The sequence below is a fragment of the Asparagus officinalis genome, chromosome 4, assembly GCF_001876935.1.
Source record: "Asparagus officinalis chromosome 4, Aspof.V1, whole genome shotgun sequence".
In the NCBI taxonomy this organism is placed as follows: domain Eukaryota; kingdom Viridiplantae; phylum Streptophyta; class Magnoliopsida; order Asparagales; family Asparagaceae; genus Asparagus; species Asparagus officinalis.
The window spans coordinates 80,394,330-80,419,332 of record NC_033797.1 but is presented as its reverse complement, the minus strand read 5'-3'; the positions used below and the strand labels follow the sequence as shown (position 1 = coordinate 80,419,332).

The 25,003-nt window shown below is 43.0% G+C and overlaps 1 pseudogene; it reads right to left on the bottom strand.

The window, feature by feature from the left end:
- Positions 10,464-19,977, bottom strand: LOC109838980 (annotated as a pseudogene).

Here is a 25,003-nt window from a genome sequence, read left to right as displayed (position 1 = left end):
CCTACTTAGGCTTCGGGATAAAATACCCCAGAATCGAACTCTGGTGTCTTTTTCTTCGGAGAAAGACTAAACCGGCGACGCATGTTAGGTGTCGACATATCCTTTTTTAGGATTCAGGATGAAATTCCCCATGCGTGTAAGGCATGGATTTTGGTGTTATTAATAACAACCTGCCACAATGTTGAATATGCGGACGGGTGTTCTTTTTAACGGTTAAGAACTAACCGGCATCGCAGGTTAGGCGCAGACTTATCCCTGCTTAGGTTTCAGGATAGAATACCCCAGAATCGAACTCTGGTGTCTTTTTCTACAGAAAAAGACTAAACCGGCAGCGCGTGTTAGGCGCAGACTTATCCCTGCTTAGGATTTGGGATAAACTTCCTAGGCTGAATCCTAGATTGACAAATTCTTGGAAAAGATTAGTATCTTCTCTTGGGGCAAAGACGAACCCAAAATGGGAGAGGAAGAATTTTATGTTCTATCTCCCGACGCTGAAGAAGAAGAATTTTATATTCTATCTTCAGCTGGAAAGGAGACTCGAGGTGGGATCTCCACCCCCAGAATCCGGAAAGGTGAAACTAAGAGTGGGATCTCCACTCCGAGAATCGAAAAGATTCAGATAATCCTAACTGTTGGAAGGTCTGATTACCGAGCTAAAGATGAATTTCTCATTTATCGAGAGTGAATTATGGTTTTGACCCTAACTGTAAGAAGGTTTGACCAATTGGGAGGTTTGAGACGATCCTAACTGTAGGAAGGTTTGATCGCTCGATCTGTGGACCTCTCATTCATTGGAGGAATCGAGAGGGGATTTTGACTGTGGTCCTAACTGTAAGAAGGTTTGACCAAGTGGGTGTTTTGAGACAATCCTAACTGTAGGAAGGTTTGATCGCTCAATTTGTGGACCTCTCGTTCATTGGGGGAATCGAGAGGGGATTTTGACTGTGGTCCTAACTGTAAGAAGGTTTGACCAAGTGGGTGTTTTGAGACAATCCTAACTGTAGGAAGGTTTGATCGCTCATGTACTCAGTTGGGTGTCCGGGTTATCCTTAAGAATATCAGGCATGGTATTCTCTAGGAACTTCCCGTGAAAGAAAGGAAACAGTTTAGACTCATATACCTGTTGGAGTATGTAAGGAAGTAGTTTAACCTCATGCACCTGTTGGAGGATTAAGAAGCAGTTTATACTCTTATACTCGTCGGAGTTTACAAAGGAGCAGTTTAACCTCATGCACCTGTTGGAGGATTGAGAAACAGTTTATACTCGTATACTCTTTGGAGTGTTAACGTTCTTATTTGGCTTATTTTAGCATTATGACGTCGGCTTCGACCAAGGTCTGAATGCTATTCTTGAGAGTAAAGCAATCCTTGGTGGGATGAAGGACCCTTCTGTGGTATGCACAGTACTTTGGATCCGTCGTGTTGTCAGCTTCCTCCTGATTTGTGATAGGTGGTAGCTTGATCTTGTTACTTTCAAGGAGGGATTCGAAGATGGCTGGAACGTCTTCGTCCTTGAAAGAGTACTCTTTTTGGAGTCTCGGACCCGAAGTCTTTTGCTACCTTCGGGATTGCTGTTGTGACGTTTGATTAAGCACCATCAGTAGCTGCAGGTGCCTTACCCTTACCACGAGAGGCGAAGTTCGAGTTCAGCGGATTAACTGTCGGTCGGTTCCTCTCGGCCTTCTTCCTTCGGAGGAAGCGTTCGGCTTGTTCACCGTGCACCTTCAAGTCTTTCCAAGTGTCAGACGGTGCTGTTCCTATTGCTTCCAACACGTCCAGTGCGAGGTTGTTGTGGCAAGTCTGGAGAATGAACTCCTGCTTATCATAAATGACTCGCGGGGTTGTCCCTCGCTGGATACCGTGTTATCCGATGCAATCGCAGAGCATGCATCTGATTATTCATCTTCTGACGGTAATCTTGTCCGAATCCTACCATAAGTTCCTCGTATGATGGCTCCAGACTGCAGATTTCGGTGTCGTCGTCGAAGAAATTGGCGAGGAACTTAGTTTCCATGTCGTCCCAGCTGTTCACGCTTCCTGGCTTAAGGTGACGATACCAATCGAAGGCAGCTCCACGAAGAGTGCCAACGAAGGACCGTACCATCAGAGGCTCATTACCAGAGATGACACCCAGGTGCGATTTGAAGTAAATCAAATGCTGAGTGGGTGAACCCTTCCCATCAAATGGCGTGAAGTTAATTAGACTAAACTTCGCCGGATATGGGATTGATTCCCACTCTCGTGGGTATGGACAAGGAATGCCCGTCTTCTTCATTTCTTGAGCGGAAATCAACGTATTGATTTTGCTCTCGAGATTCTTAATCTTCAGGTTTTCATCTGAGTCTTCGTCAGCATTCTCGTTACCACCCCCTGCATTGATGGGAGGGTTATTGGCATTATGAGCTTCATTCGCATGTGTGTCCTCATCTTCCTGATTAACCTGGTTACGAAGATTTGGTTCGTCTTGCTGGTTTATCAGTGCTTGGATTTGTTGGTCATGCATTTCTCTCATATTCTGCATGGCCATCTGCATTTCGAGTTTGAAGCTCTCTTGTTGTTTAGCCATGGCTTCTTCGAGCATCTTGGCCACTTGTTCCGCGCTTATCATAAATGACTCGCGGGGTTGTCCCTCGCTGGATACCGTGTTATCCGATGCAATCGCAGAGCATGCATCTGATTATTCATCTTCTGACGGTAATCTTGTCCGAATCCTACCATAAGTTCCTCGTATGATGGCTCCAGACTGCAGACGGGTTACACGCCGGGGTGCTTCCAGAATCGACTCGGGATTATCCTGTGTCGATGTCCTTTTGCTGGTCATATTCGTGGTGACCCTTGGAAATTCTCCTTCCTCGACTACCCTTCTTCTTTGTCGGAAACGCCTAGGCCTTGGTTTTGGCATTTCGGTGCTGAGCCTTTCAAAGACCGAAACTCTTTCGGGGACCGTCTTGATGCAGTTGCACTCAGACAATACTGTCCGAATGAGTTTGGAACAGGGGCATTGAGTTTCCAGTCCGCGGGGACTCCTTTTCCTGGTTTTACTCATACCCCCAGCACGATAGTACAACTCGTCTGCTTAAAGATCGGAGTAACCTATCGTGTGTTGGCACGACTTCTCAGGTATAACGTTATCATCATCAGACAATAATGTTTCCTTCTGAGGACGAACTGCCTTCTTTAGGCTTTCAAAAGTCACGCGTCTCGAAACATGCCTTTGCGGGCGTGAGTTCTCAGCGGGCTCCTGGACTTCAATGCGCAAATTGGTGCGCCTAGTTGCCCTGATCTCTTTGTCATGTTGAGGGTGGCGGCGACCCCCAGCATGTTGAGTTGTTCGGGGCTTCTTCATCGGGCCCAAACATTCTTGAACTGGAGCTTTGCATCGGTCATCGGGAAGTGGACCGAGGCGCTCCAAAACGGACTTCCTTCTTCGGGATGATTCTGCGGGATCTCCCGGAATAGCTATTGGAATTGCCGGCGATTTTGGTTGGTTCTCCGGAGGTTGAACTTGCTTTGAAAGCTGCAATGATTGTGCCTTAGCCTGAATCACCGCTTCAGACTTCGGCTTCCATACTTGGCGGGTTGGTGGTTCTGCAGTCTTCTACGGGCTTCTTGGACTCGAGCTCGTGCCTGCGTTGACAGTGCGTGGCGCTTGCGAATGCGCTCCTCAAGTGTCGAACGATTCCGTGTGACACGGATCCATTCGTTCATTAGCGGCTTGGAGGAGCTGCCATTCATCGGTCGTTGAGGCTGTTTGCCTCTCCTGTTCTTCAGATCCGCGTTGTAACGGATTCCGTCGGTGGACTCCATCGCTTTGGTGAATTCTTTGGCTAAGCGTTGGTGTCGTCTTTGGCGGGCTCTCCTTGAGAGAGTCACCGCTCCTTTGGTGATAGAGGAATTGGTTGGAACCAGCTTGATCTGGTTGGAGGTTGGTGGAGCCTCACCCGACGCAGCTTTGGCGTCAATCGGGGTGAGATCGTCGTTGGTAGCTTCAACTTCTTCGTACCAACGTACCTTTCTCCTGAAGGAGAACTTTTTGGACTTGCGAAGGGAGGTCGATCCGGATGAGGATGACAGATACTCCTCGAACTTCTGTTGATCGAATTCATATTCGACCTCCTCTTCAACCTGGATCGAGATCCGCGGCTGCGACGCATCGATCTCGGTAGCGAGATCGTCAGCTCCCACTGTGGTCGCCAGATTGTTCGCGGGAAAAATTGTATTCTTCATTGATGTCATTGCACACTCTTTGATAATAGTTAATCGATTACAAAGATCCGGTCTTTTTATAAGATCCGGTTATAACGAAATCAAAGAAAAAGAAATAAAAATTACAACTTTCCTTTTGAACGAATCACGAGCTCCTGTTCTATGGTCACTCGCTTTTGTGGGTTCTTTGCCAACGCCGGGATTAATCCGTGGACCACCGCGCGATCTAGATCCGGTCGGATCTACACTATTTGACGGGTGTTATCTCACTAAGGAAATAACAGCCGGGGGGTACTATTTCACCAAGGAAATAATAGCCTTTAGTTCTCAGGATCAAAGGCCAAGCTTTAATCCGGAGTATTACTTCGTGTAGATCTCAGATCTGATCTCTCTCTCTCGAACTCCTGCCTTTTTTGACGTGGATGCTCGCCAAGAACCAGATCTGAATGTCCAAGTCTTCAAGTCTTCAAAACTCTAAAGTTAATTCTCAATTCGGCAGAGTTTCGGCTCCAAAAGTTCCAACCCTTGACAAATGAACCAACCTCTCCTATTTATAGGCACTCAGATCTGTGCCTTGGCACAGATCTAGGTCGGCCACAGGTGGCCGGCCACCTATGGGCTTGGCCATGGCCGAGCCACCTCTTGGTGGCTCGGCTTTGGCCGAGCCACCTGGGTGGTTTTGCTTTGGCCGATTTGCCCGGGTGTGGCGCCGTTGTGTCCGTTGTCCGGTTCTGCGGTTTATCTGAGCTTCGTCGCTGTTCTGAACTCTGATTTGGCAGTCCGGATCCCGATATGGCAGTAAACCTGCTTCGGTGTTCGAGTTCGAATCCGTTCTACAGTTGGATGACTCGTTGATTCACCGAACCGTTAGCTTGATTCTGCATGTGAGTGAGTCTATTCCGTTGTTTGCGTGCGATTCGTTAGCCTCGTCGCCTCGTTAATACACTTTGTCGCGTGTCACTTGGCTTCGGTATTGCGAACTAACGCTCGCGTTTAGATACGTCACCCGATGGTTTGTTGATTTGTCGAATCATCATGCCGAGCTGTGTTCAGGGACCTATAGGCAGTTTTATACGCCTACAATATCCAATGAAGAAACATTCGAGCTTCTTAGCTTGCTTTAGCACCACGAAGTAGTACGTGATTAGATCCTTATTGCGCACTTCGTATTCTCCTCGGACTTGATTTACGATGAGCTGAGAGTCACCGTAAGCCTCGAGATGTCGAATGTTAAGCTCTTCGGCAAATTGCATTCCTAATAGCAGAGCGTTATACTCAGCTACATTGTTAGTGCAGGGTTTGATTAGGGAAATTCCTCTTGGGATCACATGACCATTTGGAGAGATGAATACTACTCCTACTCTCGCAATAATTGCTCCATGAGGGTTTGATCTAGATGCACCGTCGAAGAATAACTTCCACACTTGCATAACTTCTTGAGTTATGCAAGCTCCGGCAACTTCTCAGGCAATTCTTTAAACAACTTAGACGTCCCTGGCACCGGATGATCTGCTAGGAAGTTCGCCAAAGCTTGACCTTTGACAGCCTTTTGGAGCATAAATTGCATGTCATAGTGTGACAGGAGGATTGCCCATTTTTCCAGTCGATAATTCAGAGAGGATGGTTTCGTCATTAGGACTCTCAAAAGATTTACCTTAGAGATGACATGGATTGTTTGTCCAACCAGGTAATATCGCATCTTTTGGACAGCGAATACCAAAGTAAGACATTCTTTTTTAACCGGATAATATCGGTGTTCGGCTCCCATCATGGTCCTACTTAAGTAGTAGATGACTTGCTCCTGTCCTTGGTCATTATTTTAGGCTAATAAAGCTCCAAGAGAATGATCCATAGCTCTCACATATAATAGGAATGACTTTCTCGATATCAGGGCCACAAGAACCGGCGATTGGGTGGGATATCTCTTAATCTCCTTAAATACTTTTTGACAGTCTCCATCCTAAATGAAGGATAATCCCTTCTTTGAAAAAGGTTGGTATCGTCTCGAGAGATTAGATATGAATCTCCGGATGTAAGCCGATCTGCCTTACAAACCTCTAAGTTCTTTGAGATATTCAGAGGTGGCATGTCTTGGATCACATGAACTTTCTATGGATTAAGCAAAATTCTCTTGGATGTAACTATAAATCCTAGGAATTTTTCACTCGACACCCCAAGGAATGATTTTGTCAGGTTCATCTTCAGCTGATGTGTTCGCATAATGTTGAACATTGTCTTCAAGTCTGTGAGATGATCACCTTTGTGTTGGCTTTTCACTGCTATGTCATCAACATAGCATTCAATCTTTTTTTGTAAATATTCGTGAAAGATTGCGTTCATTGCTCGTTGATAAGTATCACCTGCATTCTTTAGTCCGAAAGGCATTACTGTGTAGCAATATACCCCTAGTGGTGTTCTAAAAGCGGTATATTTTTTTATCTCCAGGGTGCATTTTGATCTGATTGTATCCTGAGAATCCATCCATGAAAGACATCCTCTCATATCCGTTGGTATTGTTGATCATGACATCTGTGATGGAGAGTGGAAACTCATCTTTTGGACAAGCTGCGTTAAGGTCATGAAAGTCTATGTATATACGGACCATACCACTTTTCTTAGGAACTGGATCAATGTTGGCAACCTAGTCAGGGTGTTGTTCCTCTCTGACAAAGCCTGAGTCTATAAGCTTTTTGACTTCTAACTCAATCGCTTTCATGATCTTCGAACGAAACCGGCGTTGTTATTGTTTGATGGGTTTAACGTCCAGATCTATGTTGAGATGATGCATGGCTATTTTTGGGTCAAGGCTAGGAATGTCTTCATAATTCTAAACAAAGACATCTATATATTCTCAAATGAGAGATATAAGATCTTCTTTCTCGGATGGTGATAGGTTTTCACTTATGAAGATAGGTTTAGGGTTGGATTCACTTCCCATGTTGACCTGGATCACTTTATCTTTAGTAGACGGCTCACGTTGTTCGAAACACATATCCCACAAGATGTTAAGGCGTTTGATCAAAGGGCTATTGGTTGATTCGATCAACTCTTCGTCACCCCCTTGATCTTCATCTGGGTGACTAGTTAAAACTATGTTCACGATCAAACTTTTAAAGAAAGGTCCAACGCAGACATCAGATTCCCATGATGATGTCCCGGATGAATGATCTTGACACAGACAGTCACCGGTTTCATTTTCTGAAAGGGAAGGAGTTCTGACGTAACCCACACCTCTTCCAAATTTTTGATAATAATCCGGAGGTTTTCCTCTGGGAGTAAGAGACATTCTGACGGGCGTTCTCCTTCCTTTCCGGAAGTTTAAACCATATTTTTCATTAAAATTATATCCTATTCGTTTCATCAGAAATATGGAATTAGGTTCATGGTAATAGAATTGAGGAATTCCATTATTTTCTTCTGAACTTCCTTGTTTGAGTAATTCAGGTTTAACTTTACCGAAGTGGATCGGCTTCTACCCTTTCCTTTTGGACGAAACTTTGAAGAAAGCCTTATGGGCATCTTCTATTTCTTCATCTGAAACAAAGGATGATTTAACCAGTAAAGTGAGTGATGTCTCGGTGTATAATGTGTGCCATGGGTTGGTACCTGCATTAGTATCAGTCCCTATTTGTTTATTTTTAGAGGACACATCAGACAAGTACGCCAAAATAAAGTCTTCATTAAAGCACCACTCACTCTCACTCGGTACATTATTATTGCTCTCGATTTGACCCAATGCATCAAAATTCAACTCCTATGGACAAATTTCTTCAAGATCTTGCTCGATGTCGAGTTCGTTGCCACTGTCAACATCTTCTTTCTCCTAGGATTCTAGGTAGAAAACGGAGTCTATATGAAAGTTCTCCACTTCTCTGAAAGGACGCTTCTCTACAATCAGGGTTCGGACTTCCCCTTCATCATTAGCATTCTTCATGACCTGATGTAAGGTAGATGGGACAATGCGGTTTGCATGAATCCATGGTTGTCCCAACAATAAATTATAGGATGTGTCCGCATATATAATATAACAAGTCACCTCGGACTTGAGATCTCCGATTTGACACCTGAGCTTGATCTTCCCTTAGGGTCGAGTACTGTTGGCGTTGAAACCGAAGATAGTGGTCCGGGTGGTATTCAACAGATGCATAGGAATCCCTAAGACCTACATGACTTTGTAAGCCATGATGCTAAGTGCTGAGCCCGGGTCAACTTGGACACGGCTGATTTTTGAGGACCCAATATACCATGTATAGTACAAAGGTCTATCATGCTTGTGCTTGACCTGCATGTCTTCCTGAGTAAATGATATGCAGGGTAAACTTCTTGCTGCTTGTAGACACTGTATACAAAACTGGCCTTCAAAAGCTTCAGGAATCAAAGTAACTTGTGTAATGAATCTTTCCGTATTCGTTAAAGCTTCAATTATAGCTTCCTTGGTGGTTTTAGACAATTACAGAAGCTCATATAGGGTAATCCTAGCCGGTATGTTGGCTAACTGTGCCAAGATATTGAATGGGAAGGGAGCGTTCGATCCTCCGACTTCTTGAAGAAGATTCTTGTTATATCGGGTTTCCTTCTATTTTCCTTTATCAATTGACTTTTGAGGAATAGAAACCCCAGCATCTTGGTGTTGTTCCTCTGCTTCTTGAGCATTCTGATCATAGTCTTTCAGGTAAGCTTTTCCTAACCGGGTGCCAGGGTTACCTCCTAGGTCTGCTGTAAGAACGATCCTCTCTTCTTCTGAGTCTATGAGAGATTTGAGATGATCATCATTCTTATTAATGGAGGGGCTAATCATGTTAGATGATTTAGTCTTGTCTCCTTTCTCTCTGGATGAGGTGTTCGTCCACTGTTGGTCTTCAACCAGATTGAGATGGACCCACATGATCTCCCCTTCCGAGGTAGTGAGGGATACCAACCCTTTATCTTTCTGACCATATGGGTTAGTGTTTTTCATATGCATTTCCCCTTTATAGATGGAGATAACTTTATCTATAGCTATTGTCGGAGGGAAATTACCGAACTGGACCGCTATCAAATTAGTAGATACGATCTTCTGCTCGGGCTTCAATGTAAGCACATTGGCATTCACCAAATTTTGCAGGATATCCTTGAAAACATAGCATTTTCTGGTAGGATGTCCCAGAAACCTATGATAACGACAGTAATTAGGATCATCCACTTTTCTTACCTCATCCGGTTTCCTGATCTCAGGAAGTTGCAGTTTATTGTTCTTCCAAAGTAACTGGAACAAAGTGTCTACATGCTCCTCTTTAAACGAGTACTGCTTGGATGCTCTTTGATGATTTAGTGCTTTGCCTTGCTTAGCAGGTGATGCTCGCATGCTGGTATCGGCAGCCAAAGTCTCCTTTCCCTTGGCCCTCGGAGTATTATTCTGGTTGCGTTGTTGCTGCTGCTTTGGTTGAGTAGCTTCCTCATCCTTGACCCGAGCAATGGTTTCTTCAGCTTATTCTCCTTGTGAAACCAATTGTCTCCAAGAGCGACATTCCGCCACCCCTATTTGAGCAAGGAGCTGGTTCTGCAAGTTATGCCTGTAAGTTTCGACCAAAATAGATTGGGTCATACCTGATGGGCATCGCAATGCTATGCTACAGAATATTTCTACATAAGCCTTGATGGACTCTCTCTTCTTCTGCTTGGTGGCAAGAAGGGCCGGGACAGACATTTCTGTATCATCCTAAAAAATCCTGGCTAAGAAAAACCTTTTCAGATCTATCCATTTTTGAATAGATCCAGCAGGCAGTTTCATAAACCACTCAAAGGCAACTCCCTTAAGAATGCTGATGAACAAGCGAGTCATAGTGGCGTCATTTGCTACCACATCTCCGGTCTGTGACTTGAAATAGTAGATGTGTTGATTTGACGATCCTGTACCATCGAAAGGTTGCAAGGTTGGGGCCTTAAATTTTGATGGATAGGGACCCGTGTCCCATTCGACATGATAAGGCCGTACTACTCCTTCCATGCGAAGCTCGTTCCTATTAGCAATCGTATTGAGGCGAGCCTCTAGTTCATCCATCTTAGATGATTGAGGATTTTGCTCCTTGTTGGTTTCTTTCTCATTTTCGGATGAAGACTCTAGGTTGTGAGTCTCACGTTCTGAATTCTCATGTGCCTTCTGTTTTCCCTTCGAAATTGTCATCCGGGAAGATTAAGACTTTTGACCTCTTTCTTCAATGAAATAACTCCCCACCGATTGATGTGCTGCTAAAAAAAATATATATAATGACGCCATCTTAATGGAAAATATGCTTGAGGAATGCTCTAACTCCCATACTCTTTGATGCCTCATGACGCCATCTTAATGGAAAATATGATTGAGGAATTTGAAATCAATCTTTATGAAGAAAAACGCTCAAGATATGATGATAGAGAATACCCCAAAACTTATAAATCCTACAACTACAATGAGTCTTTTCTCCATCCCAAAATACCCTATGCTGTTGGCTTTGTGTGTTTTTATAATATTGTATCATGAAATCATTTGCACAATACACAATCACAATGTACTGAGTTGCCATCTCAAACTCCTCTTGAAAATTTTTAAAGGAAAATGGTGTCAATACACTATGAGCTTGAACTTCCAATGGGGACAAACTTTTCAAACAAGATCTTCTATGTGTGTTCAACATAGTGCTATGTGTTTGCTTTTGCACAATATCTTCAATAGCAAGATCAACCTATAAGAAAATTATAAAATAAATAACAAATTTTAAAAACAAGGGTATGCAAACTAAATAATTTATAAAGAATGAATTTGAAATAATTACCTGTTTTACGAATTGGCTCAAACATGTATGTGGACCTATGAACTGCTTGATAAAAGCATTGATACTTTCTAATCTTACAGTTGTTGTCATTCCTCTAAAGGAATAATCACGAAAGTGCCTCATCTCGTACAATCCTTGCACATGTTTGTTCATATGCATTCCATACTTCTCCATCACTTGATGCCATTGTTGTTCAAACTCAATAGGAGTCTCTTACTTATATAATTTATAAAAATCAGTACACCAACTTGAATATCGATTTCGTAAAAGTCCGATAAACCAACTACTAAATTTGGAGGTAATGTGCCATATACAAAAGGCATGCTTGGTTAAAGGCATCTCAATTGATATAGCTTCAGCCATCTACGGCTCTTGATCAGTCAATATTATCTTGGGAGTTCTTTGTATCAATGACATAAAAGTCTGAAAATAATTTTTTGTTAAATAAAACAATAGTAAAATATATTATGCTAAAAAGAGACAATGACTCAACAATATAAAATAATGCATTAAGTTACCTTCATCAACCATGATAAGGCATTCCTCGTCTCATTCCGAAGAAGAGCGCTACCAAATAGAAGAGTGTTCCCATGATTATCGATACCCACAAAAATACCAAAAGACATGTCATATGAATTCTGTAGGATCTGAAATAGATATACTAGAACACTAGAGGGGGGGTGAATAGTGTTCTTTTAAAATTATTGCAAAGTAGATAATAAATTGCAAAGAAAAATGGCAATCTCAGAAATTTGCAAACACAAACACAAGGATTTTATACTGGTTCCACCAATCCGGTGTACATCCAGTCCCCAAGCAAATCCCGCTTGAGAGTTTCCACTATGATTTTGAATAAACTTACAAAATCAAACGCAAGCCTGACCAATTTGCAAGTCCCTGCAAATTGCAATACCAATTGACAAACTCCTTGCCAATTTGAACCCCAATCTCTAAGCCAAGAGATTAACCCTCTCACAACCGAGAGAAAACTTGTTGTAGGAATAACACAATGATCCTATAAGCCTTGAATGTGTAGTGAATTGCAGTAGTGGCTTAGGATTCTTTTGATCTATGTAAAATTGCCTAATTGATTTGTTTTTGATGAAAGTATATAGGCAATTTCAGAAACTCTCCTTTTTCAGAAAATCAGAATGTTTTTCACTTGAAAAATTGCACAAAGATCAAAGCTTATGGGTATGTATGCATATACAATTTTTTTGAACAAATAACCTATATATAGCCCTTGAAAAGACAAGTTTTTAAAGTTTAAAAACGGCCAAAAACTGTCAGATATTCAAATTCTGAAAACTGAAAAACTGTCTCTTGTAGTCGACTACTGTAGTCATTAGTCGACTACACTGAGTTCAAACAGACTCTGTGTTTTCAGAAAGTGTTCTCAGTAGTCGACTATAATGCTCATTGGTCGACTACACTGAAATTTGACAGAAACTTGAAAACTGATATTTTCCTTCAGTAGTCGACTACTGTAGTCATTAGTCGACTACACTGTAAAAAGACAGAAACTTATGTTTCTGTCAAACATCTCAGTAGTCGACTATAATCTCTATTAGTCGACTATACTGTAAATTGACAGAAACATGTATTTGAGTTCTATACATGAGTAGTCGACTACTATTCTAATTAGTCGACTACTAAGGTCAAAAATTCAGTAAAAAGGAGTTTTTATAATTAAGTTTTAACTACTATTCTAATGGTTAACATAGGGGATTTCTATAGTTAACCAACACACTAAGCCTGTGTTAGTGTGTTCTAAAATTGTGTGTGTGTGCGTGTGTGTGATCAAGACTTGTACAAATATTCTAAGTAAAGAAAAAATCAAATACATTATATTTTGTTCTTCATTTTCTTCACTTCAAAATGCCTTGATATCCACTTGCACTTGTACAGATTCTGATATTGTTGATATCCACTTGCACTTGTACAGATTCTGATATTGAAATCTGCATATGAAAGTTAGTGCACACACAATATAAATTGTTATCATCAAAACACTATCATGGAGATATGATATTCAACAAATTCACCCTATAAGTAGTGTCAAATGCAATGACATCTCCAAATCTTTGATACCAATCAAAACATGGTGTTGGTGACCAGAAAATATGCTCCAATCTTTGGTCCTCATCAAGTGTGTAATTGTACTGAAAAACATGATTCTCTTCTTTTGCCATGTAACAATAATGCAAAAGCTCCATCACATCATTATCAACATTATTCCTAGTGATCCTACTTAAAAAGTTATGACCATCTTTAGACATAAATGAAAGATATCCATGTTTAACATTTTTCTCAAGCTCCATCACATGCATAATTTGTCTAACCGAAAGACCTCCTTCTCTTAGTAAAAGTATTTCCTCCTTATCTTCTTCGGTGATGGTGCGATAAGATGGGAGAAAGCGTACTTACTCGGGTGACAATAACTCGTGATTGTGATTAGCTATGAACTCCGTCACATGCCATTCTTGAGAAAATATATCAAAAAGCATTTTTAAAGTAATACACATGTGAGCCTTACACTCACTTTTTATTGAAATTTTATCTTGTTGTTGCTTTAATGGGTCTATTATTTTCAATGAGGGTTTCCCTGCACATGATCAAAAAAACTCATGCATACTTATTTCTCCATCTTTATTCTTATCAAATCTACCTTTCCGAATTGAAAAGCCTTGAGCTTTTGCATATCCCTTGTAGTAAACAAAAGCCTCCTCTTCATTTAAAAAACATTGACCAACAAAAGGCTCAAAGAAAATATTCATGATATGTTCTCTACTTTCATCTTCTAAATCTAATTTCTCAACTTGATGTAACTCACAATCATCATTCTCTAGTGGTAATTCATTCAAATCGAAGAACTTTGTGACAATACCTCTATTAGAACCACTTGCCATTGAAGCTTCATCCATCTAATACATAAAAAAACAAGAAATATAAATTAAAAGTAACAAAATATATAAAAAGTAAAATAGATAGCAAGCATCCTCTTCAATGGATAATAATCTGTTGGATTTACAGTAATTTGGTAGAAGATAAACCTGGGAAAAAAACCCGGGGAAAAATTATGGTACATCAATCGGTGGGGAGTTATTTCATTGAAGAGGAATAATTAATTAGTAGGGGAATAATTATTACTACATTAATTAGTACTTTGGAAGAAGGTATAATTAATGACATTTGTTTTTCTTATCGGGTGCCCAAGGGCACTCGATAGAAAAATGGTTTTTATTCATAGTCATATATAGCCAAATTTAAAAGACTTGTACTATCATTGTTTTAAAAGATTATATGTTATGGATGCCTCAATACACACGATCAAAGATGGCATCTTGGCTCAGTCATGCTTTGACAGAGAGAATGCTATTTTGAGTTAGCGATCAATTGGTTTATGCAAGGTCTTAATTGCAAAAGGACATTGACACCAAATTAAGTTAGAAATAATCTTGATCAATTACAGATTCTAATTGATTAGGAAACCTACATACACTAAAATTCAATTTGCTGACATAATCAATAATATGGAAGTTCTATTCCCACTGTGATTCTATTTCCTTGAGAAGCAAGCAATTGGCCTTTTTGGATCTATGTATACATATAGGGTCATCCGAGATTAAATTATCATTAATCTACTAAGCACTATTCAAGAAGAGAGAGTTCCCTTGTGAAGCCTATTTGATATTTTTCTCTTTTATTCCTTTATTTGAGAAAGATTGCATTAGGCTTTTGGGGTGTATTAGGGATTGAGTGATTGAGAGATCTCCGCATTGTATTTCTCACAAATTGTTAGTAAAGCTATTCTCCTCCTTTGCCCGTGAACGTAGGCTACAAACTGAACCACATATACCCTTGTATTTTTGTATTTTTGATATTTTTTGTGCTTTCATGTGGTTGCTATTATTTTATCCTAGGGATTTATCATAACAAATTGGCATCAGAGCACTTAGCTATCGTTTGGACGATAAGATGACGACAACCACTATGAAGTGGGATATCAAGAAGTTTGATGACAATATCAGTTTTAGCCTTAAGTTAAGATGATTGATGTACTGACACAGAGCATATTGAAGAAGACTTTATTCGGGAAGTCGAAGAAACTGGCTACCATGATGTAGGAAGATTGGAAAGAGTTGGATAGTAATGTTCTTACAATGATCTAGTTATATTTGACAAACGAATTCTTGTACGAAGTTTGCACGGAGAAAACAACCACTGATTTACGGTCTAAATTAGAGGATTTGTATTTGACGAGGTCATTCACTAATCGCCTCCCCTTAAAGCAGCATTTGTACACACTTCGGATGACGGAAGGTACATCCATAAAATCTCATATTATTGAATTCAATTGTGTGATTACAGATCTTGAGTAAGATTGATGTTAAGATCGATGATGAAGATCAAACCCTATTGTTATTGTATTCTTCACTATCTTTCTACAAGCACTTCAGGAATGCTATGATTTATGGTCAAGATTCTATTGATATCAAGTACGTCAAAGATAATATATTAAATAAGGAGAAGATGGATGAAGAGATAACCACAAGTGCAAGTGGTTATAAAACTGATGACTTATTTGTTCGAGAAAGATCGAAAGAAAGAGGCTTTAAAGGTAACATGTATAAGTCACAACATCAGAATATGATCTGTAGATATTACAAGAAAAAATGGCACATCAAGATCGATTGTCACAGATTAAAGAATAAGAAGAAATAAGAAGAGTATGAAGAAAATTAAAGGAGGGCGCCACTAAAGTTGGTATTGTTGAAGATATTGATTTTATTGGTTACCGATGATAAAAATAGGAGCATGGATAATTGGATCTTAGATTCGAGTTGTTCTTATTACATGTTTCCTAATCAGGACTGGTATGCCACATATGAAGTTGTTGATGGTGGAATTATTCTAATGGGGAATAACACCTCATGCAAGACTGGTGGGAAAGGGACAATTCGAATTAAGATGCATGATGGAGTCACCAGGACCTTGACTGACTTGAGGCACTTTTCAGGTTTAAGGAAGAATCTCATCTCTTTGGGTACTCTTGATAGTCTTGGGTGCAATTTTTTAGGCGAAGCTAGAGTTGTTAGGATTACAAAAGGCTCTGTTGTTGTTATAAATGAAAAGAAGATCGGTAGCTTATAGGTTTTGCATGGTTCTACAGTTACCAGTTCAGCCGTAGTTGCATTATTGATATCAAAAACTGATACTATCAAATTATGGCATATGAAGCTTGGTCATATAAATTGTTCGCGAGAAAAATCGCGTCTTTTTATAAGATCCGGGTACATGAAAAATCAAGAAAACAGAAGTAAGATTACAATTTTTTCTTATTTGTTCGAACTAAGTCACAGCTCTGTTAATCCGAGGTCACGCGCTTTGTTGGGTGTTTGCTGCGACCGGGGTTATTTGCGTGGCACCACGCGTTGATCTCGATCCGGTCGATCTACGATCTGCGGGTATTTCACCACGGGAAGAATCGGGGGATTGTTTCACCAATACGGGAAACAACGCCTCGAATCTCGGCGATCTAAGAACAGCTTAGATCCGGCAGTATGTGTGCATCTCGTCCAATCTCTCGAACTCTGCCTTATTTTGGCGTTGGTGAATCGCGAGCCGGATCTGAAAGTCAAGTCGTCAAGCCTTCAAAGTTGTGATTGTTTAGGATCTTGGTCTTCATCAGCAGGGCTTCGCTCTCTCCAAAATTTCAACTCTGAACAAATGAGACAAGGCTTATTTAAGGCAACTCAGAACTGTGCCGCGCACAGTTCAGCGTAGACCCATGGGTGCTCGGGCTTAACCGAGCACCCTATGGTGGCTCGCCTTGGGCGAGCCACCTCAGGTGGCTCGGCTTGGCCGAGCACCCTGAGGTGGCTCGGCCTGGCCGAGCCACCCTGAAGGTGGTCGGGGCACCGACCCCTCAGGGTGGCTCGGGTTGCGGCGAGCCACCTGGGGTGGTTCGGGTTTCGGCGAGTCCGCGGTGTTTGTCGTTTCGTCCTTTGTTTCCGGTTGCTGGTTTTCTGATGTGGTGTGATTGCAAGCGATTGTTGACTTGATTCAGATATGGCAAGTGAGTCGGGTCCTATATGGCAGTAACCATTTGAATTTGAGTCCGGAATTGATGTGATTGATCTGTGATTCATCGAGTTCGCTCTTGTGTTTAGATGCTCGGCTGATTCACCTAAACATTGGTTTGATTCCAGGCGTCGCGAAAGTGGTGAATTCACTGCTTGGGATGCGTGTTGTGCTCTTTTAACGCCTGCTCCGTTGGCCTATTAGCGTTGGCCTTCAGCAGTATGAGAGTAACGTTTGTTGGATAGTGCCGGTGTCGTTTGTAAGATCGGGGGTCGGCTGTGCTAAAAGACTATAGGCAATTTATACCGCCTGCGCGTACCCTCCAAAGTATTTCGTTCATTCTTTGTTATAGAAAGTCTGGAAATACTTGTGGATCGTGTAAGTCCAACCACTCAGTCCGTTGGTATAATGTATAGGGAACTCTGGTGAATGGACTTCCTTGTTCCTGGATTCCTTCAATTCCTTCAGGCTATTCAGTTGCTTCTGTAGGATGCCTGTAGGGGTTCCTGCTTGCATTTATTGTCCATGAGTGTTTGGAATTTTGACTGAAGTGTCGGTTCCTATATTTCTTTACTTTTGGCTACTGAGTTTGCTGCTTCAACACGAAATTTCAATCGATTGACTGCCATTTGATCTTCATTATACGCGTGTTTTGGCGTTTGATTCATTTGCCGAGCGTTGTCACGGACATATATATATAGACTGCACTGTTCAGATTTGACAGTTTATACTCGTACGTCTGCTGGGTACACACGCGTTTTTAGCCTCTTAAGGAATATGGAAGCAGTGGTTTATCCAGGTGCGGTTGGCATGCTGGTCACGAGACCAAAATCTAAAGTTCAGCGTCAAATGCTCGCAATATTATTATTTTTGGCAAATCTCAGCATCAACTGGGTTTGATGCGCCTTGCCGACTCCGTTTGAGTGGCTAGCTGCGGACCATTTGTTTTAGCCGTTCCCGCAATGTGAGTTATGCCTGAAAAGAGTTAATCTTTTAGTGTACGATATGAATACGTGACTTGGCTTTCTCCTGTTGAAAAGAAATAAACAGCAAGTGTATCAGACGTTACTTTAGGATTGTTGGCAAATCCTCAGCCCCTCAACGGATTTGTCATTGCTTTAAGATTACGTTTGCATCGGGCTTAATCAGCGATTGTCTATAGTCCCGTTCCGATGTGACGTTTGTGCTAAAGAATGAACTCCTTAGACATTGATGCCTACGTTCGAATACGTAGACTCGTATTTCTACGGGAATAGGATACCGGCGACGCGTGTTAGCGCTGACTTTAGGTTTTTTTTTATGGCTAATCCCAAGCCTTTAACGGATTTGATTCAACCTTACGATACGTATTGAGTCAGGGGCTAGCATGCGAATTGTCTTAAGCCGTTCGCAATGTAACGTTTGTGCTTAGAGACTGCTCTTCTAAGACTCATGTTGCTAGATTTGATACATGATTCGCTCTTGCATCGGGAATAGGCTACACGCACGTGTATTAAACTGGTGATTATCCTCCTTAGGTTAGGATAAAATACCCAGAATCGAACTCTGGCCTGTCTTTCTACGGGAAGACAAACGGCGAGCGGGTTAGGCGATCCGGCATATCCTTTCCTTAAGGATCGGATGAAATTTCCCACATTGCAGTTGTAAGGCATGAATTTTGGTGTTATTAATAACCCTGTTACAATGGTTGATATGTGAACGCGGTGTTCTTTTTAAACGCGTTTTAAAAAAGGGGGGAACTACACAGCGCGGTGGCAGGCGCAGTGTATCCTGTAGGTTTTCAGGAATAGATACCCAGATCGAACGCTCTGGTGTCTTTTTGTGCAGAAAAAGACTAACTGGAGCGCGTGTTTAGGCGTAACTTATCCTGCTTAGGGATTGGTATAACTTCCTAGGATGAATCCTGAATTCTTCGAAAAGGATTGGTATGGAGGGAATTTTATTTATATTCCCGACAAAGAAGGAAGGAGACTCGAGGTGGATCTCCCCAGAAATCGGAAAGGTGAACTAAGAGTGCGATCTCAATCCGAGATCAAAAAGATTCGGGATACCCTAACTGTCGGAGGTGTTGATTTATCGAACTAAAGATGATTCTGTTTAGCGAGAATGATCGTGGCTTTTGGTCTAACTGTAGGAAGGTTGACCAAGTAGGGAGGTTTAGGGTGACCTTAACTGATAGGAAGGTTGATACTCGATTTGAAGTGACTCTGTTCTTTGGAGGAATCGAGAGGGTGTTGGGTTTATGGTCTAACTTAGAAGGTTGACCGAATGGAAAGTTTAAAGCGATCTACTGTTAGGAAGGTTTTGATCGCGTGATTTGTGGACCTCTCGTCTCATATGGTGGAGGAATCGGGGGAGGGGAATTTGATGTACGGTCCTAACTGCTAAGAAGGTCTGTGAACAATCAGGACTTTACGTTCCAGACTTAACAGACGCAGCAGAGGTGGTTGACTGTCGCAAGACACAGTGAGAACTGAATGGGCTAAGCCTTATTCACTTCATAGCTGTGGTTTTGGGAACTTCCGACTCAATGTTCACCCAGTTTTCCCTCTGCGGAACTTGGTGTGCGCACATGTGGATATATCAGTTAACTACCGGGTTATCATAAGAACTCCATAGCCTTATAATTCTCCAGAATTCCCGTCTATAAAGTGGCGGAACGTTTTTAAGAATCAATAGACCTATTGGCAGATATTAGAAGCAGTTTATATTGTATATTTCTCGTGAGTGTGAGAAACAGTTATATACTCGTATCTCGTTTAGAAGTGTCAGGACAGTTATAGCTCTATATACCGGTCGGAGTTTGCACGGTTTTGATTTGGCTTACCTTAGCGTTTACGCCGGCTGATCGACCAGTCCTGAATGCTATTCCTGAGGTGTGTGACTCCTTCGGCATGAGGCTATACAACCTTTTGTGGTCATGCACGTACTTTGCTGTCCGTCTAAGTGTTATCGTTCTCTGAATTCGATCGTAGAGATACGGCTGTGCTAGATATTCGTTGCCATCTCGAGCTGAGACGATTCGACGACTGGTGATAGAACGTCGTCGTCCTTGAAGGATTACTCTTTGCTGGCAGTCTCGCGACGGCGAGAGCGTTCTGACTGCCTGTCGTGGCGATTTCGATGTCTAGTTGACGGTTGATTCGACACTCGCGAGCTGCATCGGTGCGTTGACCCCTTACCCATGGGACCAGCGAAGTTTGCAGTCACGCGCTTAACGTCGCGGTTGCGTTCTTTCGGCTTCTTCGCTTTTAGGAGCGTCTCGGCCTTCTCCACGCGAGCACGCAGTCTTCCAGTGTCGACGGTGCTGTGCTCATGCCTTCAACACGTTCAGGAAGCGTGGTAATGTGGCAGTCTCTGGTGAGAATTGCCTTTCCTCGGCCTTGATCGGTCCCCGGGCATATTCATCGCCTGGTTGCTTCGGACCCTCCTTGCACGAGGGGTAGCTCGACTAACTCTCCGGTTTTTTGCTTTTCTTCGTCCGCAGATAGATCGATCGTCTGAGACGATTTTGTGGTCTCGTCGTTCGTGCCGTAAGGAACTTTTGCAAGAGAATTCGTTCCATGTGACATCTGCGCGCCGAGCTGTTACCACGTTCCTGCGCTTGACCAGGCGACCAGCATACAATGCGAAAAACAGCTCCGGCGAGAGTGCGTTGACCGAAGTCGACGCACCATGTTCAGAGGCTCCTTCCCTAGAGATAAGCAACCAAGGGTGCCGATTTTTGATCAATAAATCAAATGCTGCGGTGGCCGGGAACGCGCTTCTATCGAACGGCCTTGACAGGATTAATTAGACTAAACGTTCGAGCGGTTAGGGATTGATCACCATCCCGTCGGGTCAGGACGGAATGGCCTGTTTTTTTACTCGGATTGATGCAGAACAGCACCGTAGTTGGATGTTTCTCTCACGATGCTTTTGATCTTCATAGTCATTCACTATGTAATCACTTGGCGATCTCTCCCTAGCACCCTCTTCGCATGCAGCCAGGCGTTATTGGCATTGGTGAGCTTTCATCATCATCCACAGCGTGCTCCTCTTACCTTGAGCACGGGTTACGGTGCGCGCTGGGTTCACGTTGTTGCGTTCCCTGTATGCTTGAGATTATGCCTTTCTATGCCATGCTCTCTCTTCTGCTGTCAATCGGCCGTGGTTCTCTTCCTCAGAATTTAAACTTTCCTGTGTCTGCTTAGCCAACAGCGTCTTCAAGGCATTTAATGAGCCATTTCTTGCGCCTAGCTCTTCCTGAGATTACCTCCGGCGGGGTTTGTCCTTGTGGCACTTGTATTGTCCGATGTCGCAGGCAGAGCGAGGATCTCATTCTTCATCTTCCGAATGCAATTTATCCGAACCCCTCATTAGTTCCCTAGTCGACTGGCTCCGGATACAGACGATGCTTAACGTCCGGGCACGCCTTCCAGAAACGCGATTGGAGCATCATCGTAGTACTGTCGACTGTCCGTCGTTGCTGTGTCATGGTTGCAGTTGACTTCGGAAACTCTTCGTCCTTACTTAACCACTTGTTGTCTTTGCCGGAAGCGCCCTCATGCCTTGTTTGCGTTTGGGTGGCGAGCTTGCTCTGAATCACTATTTCTCTCGGTGGACTCTTTGATGCAGTGATTTGAGAAGTCACCTACCACCACCGAATGAGCTTTGCACCATGCAACGGCCCACGGTTTCGAGGCCCTTGAAGGGCTTCTTTTTCTCTGTTTGTTCGTGTCCACCCCAGCTCGATAGTTACGCATAGCTTCGTCCAATTTCGATCGGTTGACCTATCGGTCGTTGGCCGATGATTTCCAGGCTATAACAATTATCATCCTGGTGACACCGTTTCTTTCGTGGGATGGTGCTCTTATTTATTAGGAATGATTCTAGTAGTTCGTTACGCCTTTGAACGCGCTTTAGTGCAGCATGAATTCCAGGAGGCTCCTATGTGACTTCTCCATGCGCAATAGTGTGCGCTTGGGCGGCGAAATTTTCTTCTAAGTGCTGCGGGTTGCGGCGACCTCAGCATTGCTGAGTATTTGCGTGTTTGGAACTTCTTCATGTGCCCAAGCGTTCTTGTGATGCTGACTGCTACCTCGGCTTGGCGATAGGAGCGCGCTTCCAAATGGTTTCTCTCCTGGCGATGTCCTGCCGAGGAGCTGCCGGAGCAGTTGCAGACACATCACGGCGTTGTGATCTGGATTGCCGCGGTCGGTGGTGTGTGGCGCTTGCAGCGTTTCCTTTGTCTGAACTGCTCACAGACTTCTGGCTTCGGCAAGGACCCATGCGATGGTCGATGTGGGCTGTTTTCGTCGCCTCACGTCCCTCCGCTGTATGCTTTGGCGGGCGTTATTCAGGCTTTAGGCCGCTGGGCGCAGAGTTAATCGGCGCGGCGCTTGCGGCAGCTTCGTACCAGTTGAGGTGAGGCCAGAGTCTGTTTGACACGACCACTCCTCATATGGAGTATGGGTGTGTGATTTTGTGTGAGGCACGCTTTGGCTGTTGTTCTTCAGATCCGCCGTGGGCTAACGGATCCCGTCAAAGACTCCATAGCGCACTTGGCGGAGACTATGCTCGCGACCAGTCGGCGACAGTATGGCAGCGCCTCTGGCGAGTCTGCTCTTAGAGCAGAATCACAGCGCCTTCGCACGGCGGTATCTTGCACTGGTTTCGAGGCGGTAGTAGGATCGCACTGACGCAACTTCGGCGTGTCGAATGGCGGTTGAGGTGTCCGTTGGCTCCGGCTGCTTCCAACTTCTTCGCAACGGACTCTTTTTCCTGAACGTCCGGGGAACTTCTGAATTCTTTGACTTTCGGGGCGAGGCAGCGGTCAGATCCAGACGCGCTGGAGGGACACGTACTCCTCGTTGACTTCTGGTTGCTCAACTTCATACTCGACTCCTCGCGCGCTTGATCGCAGGCCATCTCCGCGGCTGCGACGCCTGACCCGCTCTTCAGCGTCTTAGTAAAGCTTGAATTGGCTCCACTTTGTGGTATCGCCGATTGTCTCCGCGTGGAATATTCGTTCTTTCTTCGATTGTTGATATCATTTGCTATTCAGTTAACTCATTATGCAGGTGACAAATATGCCGGTCTTTTATGAAGATCTTGTTTACAGAATGAAAATTCAAGGAAACGAGAAAAGATTAAATTTTGCTTTTATTTCGAATATCACTTCGTCTCCTCGTCTATTCCGTTCACTCGCTCTTGTGAGGTGTTCCTGCGCGGGGTATTGTGCCAGCTGGACCACGCAGCTGATCTCGATCCAGAGTTTCGGATTACTTCGATATGACGTGGTAATTAGTTCCACCGGAAGGTAATATAATAGTCGGCCAGGAGGGCATGTTTCACCCACCAGAAGAAACCGCGCTCGAATTTCACGGATCTAGAACACAGTTAGATCGCGAGCGTATCGTCCGCATGTGATCTCAGATCCAATCTCTCGAATCGTGCCTTATTTGGCTTGGGAACCGAGACACCCTGGGGGGTTCGGTTTCGGCCGAGTCCGGGTGTTTATGGTGTCCGTTTCGTCCTTTTGTTCCGGTCTCTGGATTCTCTTGTGTGGTTTGATGATTCCGCATACACGCACTTGTTGATTTAGATTTCTAAGATATGCATGTGCAGTCAGCCATACGCTGGTTCTGCGATAATGGCAGAATAAACGACAATTCTGCAGTTTCAAAGCGAGTTCAGGAATTTGATGTGATTTGTCTAGTGCTTCAGCCAGAGTTCGCTAATTGTTAGAAGACTCGTGTTCACCTTAAACATTGCTGTTTGATATCAGCGTTCCCGCGTGTCGAGCATGCTATTCCAATGCTTGGGCGGCTGCGAATTTGTCGTTCGTTTAACCTGCTCCCGTTGGTAAGCTTGGCCTTCAGCGTGCTGGCGACACGAGTCTTGTTGAGTACGTGTGCCTCGGTGCCGTCTGCTTGGTACAATTCGGCCGCGATGCCTGTGCTTAAAGGATTTACTAGGCTATCTTTCATACGCACGGTGGTCCGTTTGTTAAATCGGCGTCGAGCTGTGCTAAAGGACCTATAGGCAATTTTATACGCCTACATAAATGAGCATGGATTGACTGAGCAGAGCAAGAAGGTCCTTTATATTAACAGAGTATGAGAAAATCTGTGTTTTGTGAGCATTGCATCTTTAGGAAGTAGAAAAGAGTGATCTTTATTATGGCAGTGCATCAAATTAAATGTACTTTGATTATATCCATTCAGATACTTAGGGATCTTCTCAAGCTACATCGAAGAGTGGTAGTTCGAGATATTTATTGACTTTTATTAATGGCTATTCTAGGAAAATTTAGGTCTACTTTTTTAGACATAAAAATGAGGTGCTTGTAACTTTCAAATAAAGGAAGTCTTTGATTGAGAAGTAGACTGGAAGGCTGATTAAGAGGCTTAGAACTAATAATGACATTGAGCTTTGTGGTGGAGAATTTAACGAGTTCCGCGAGAATGAGGAAATTGTTGTATATTGTACAGTCCCCGTACACCACAAAAGAATCGAGTGGAAGGACATATGAACATAACTTTTTTTAGAAAACTCATTGTACGTTGTTCAATGTAAGTTTAGGCAAAGAAAACTGGGCAGAAATAGTGATCGCCATCTACTGCTATCGATTATAAAACTCCAAAGGAGGTTTGGTCCCGTAAGCCTGTAAATTATTCTAATCTTAGAATATTTGGTTGCCCTATATATGTGCATGTTAGTCAAGAGAAACTTAAGCCTCAAACAAAGAAGTGTATATCCTAGGTTATACATTGTTGTTAAGAGTTTTAGGTTGTGGTATCCTCATCCGAAGTCTCCTAAGATTATTTTCTACTGTGATATCACTTTTGATGAGTCTGATATGTTTTATCAAAAAAATCACTAGTTTTAGTTGATCATAATGTGCGCACTATAGAATAAAAAGTGGAGTCAGAAATTTG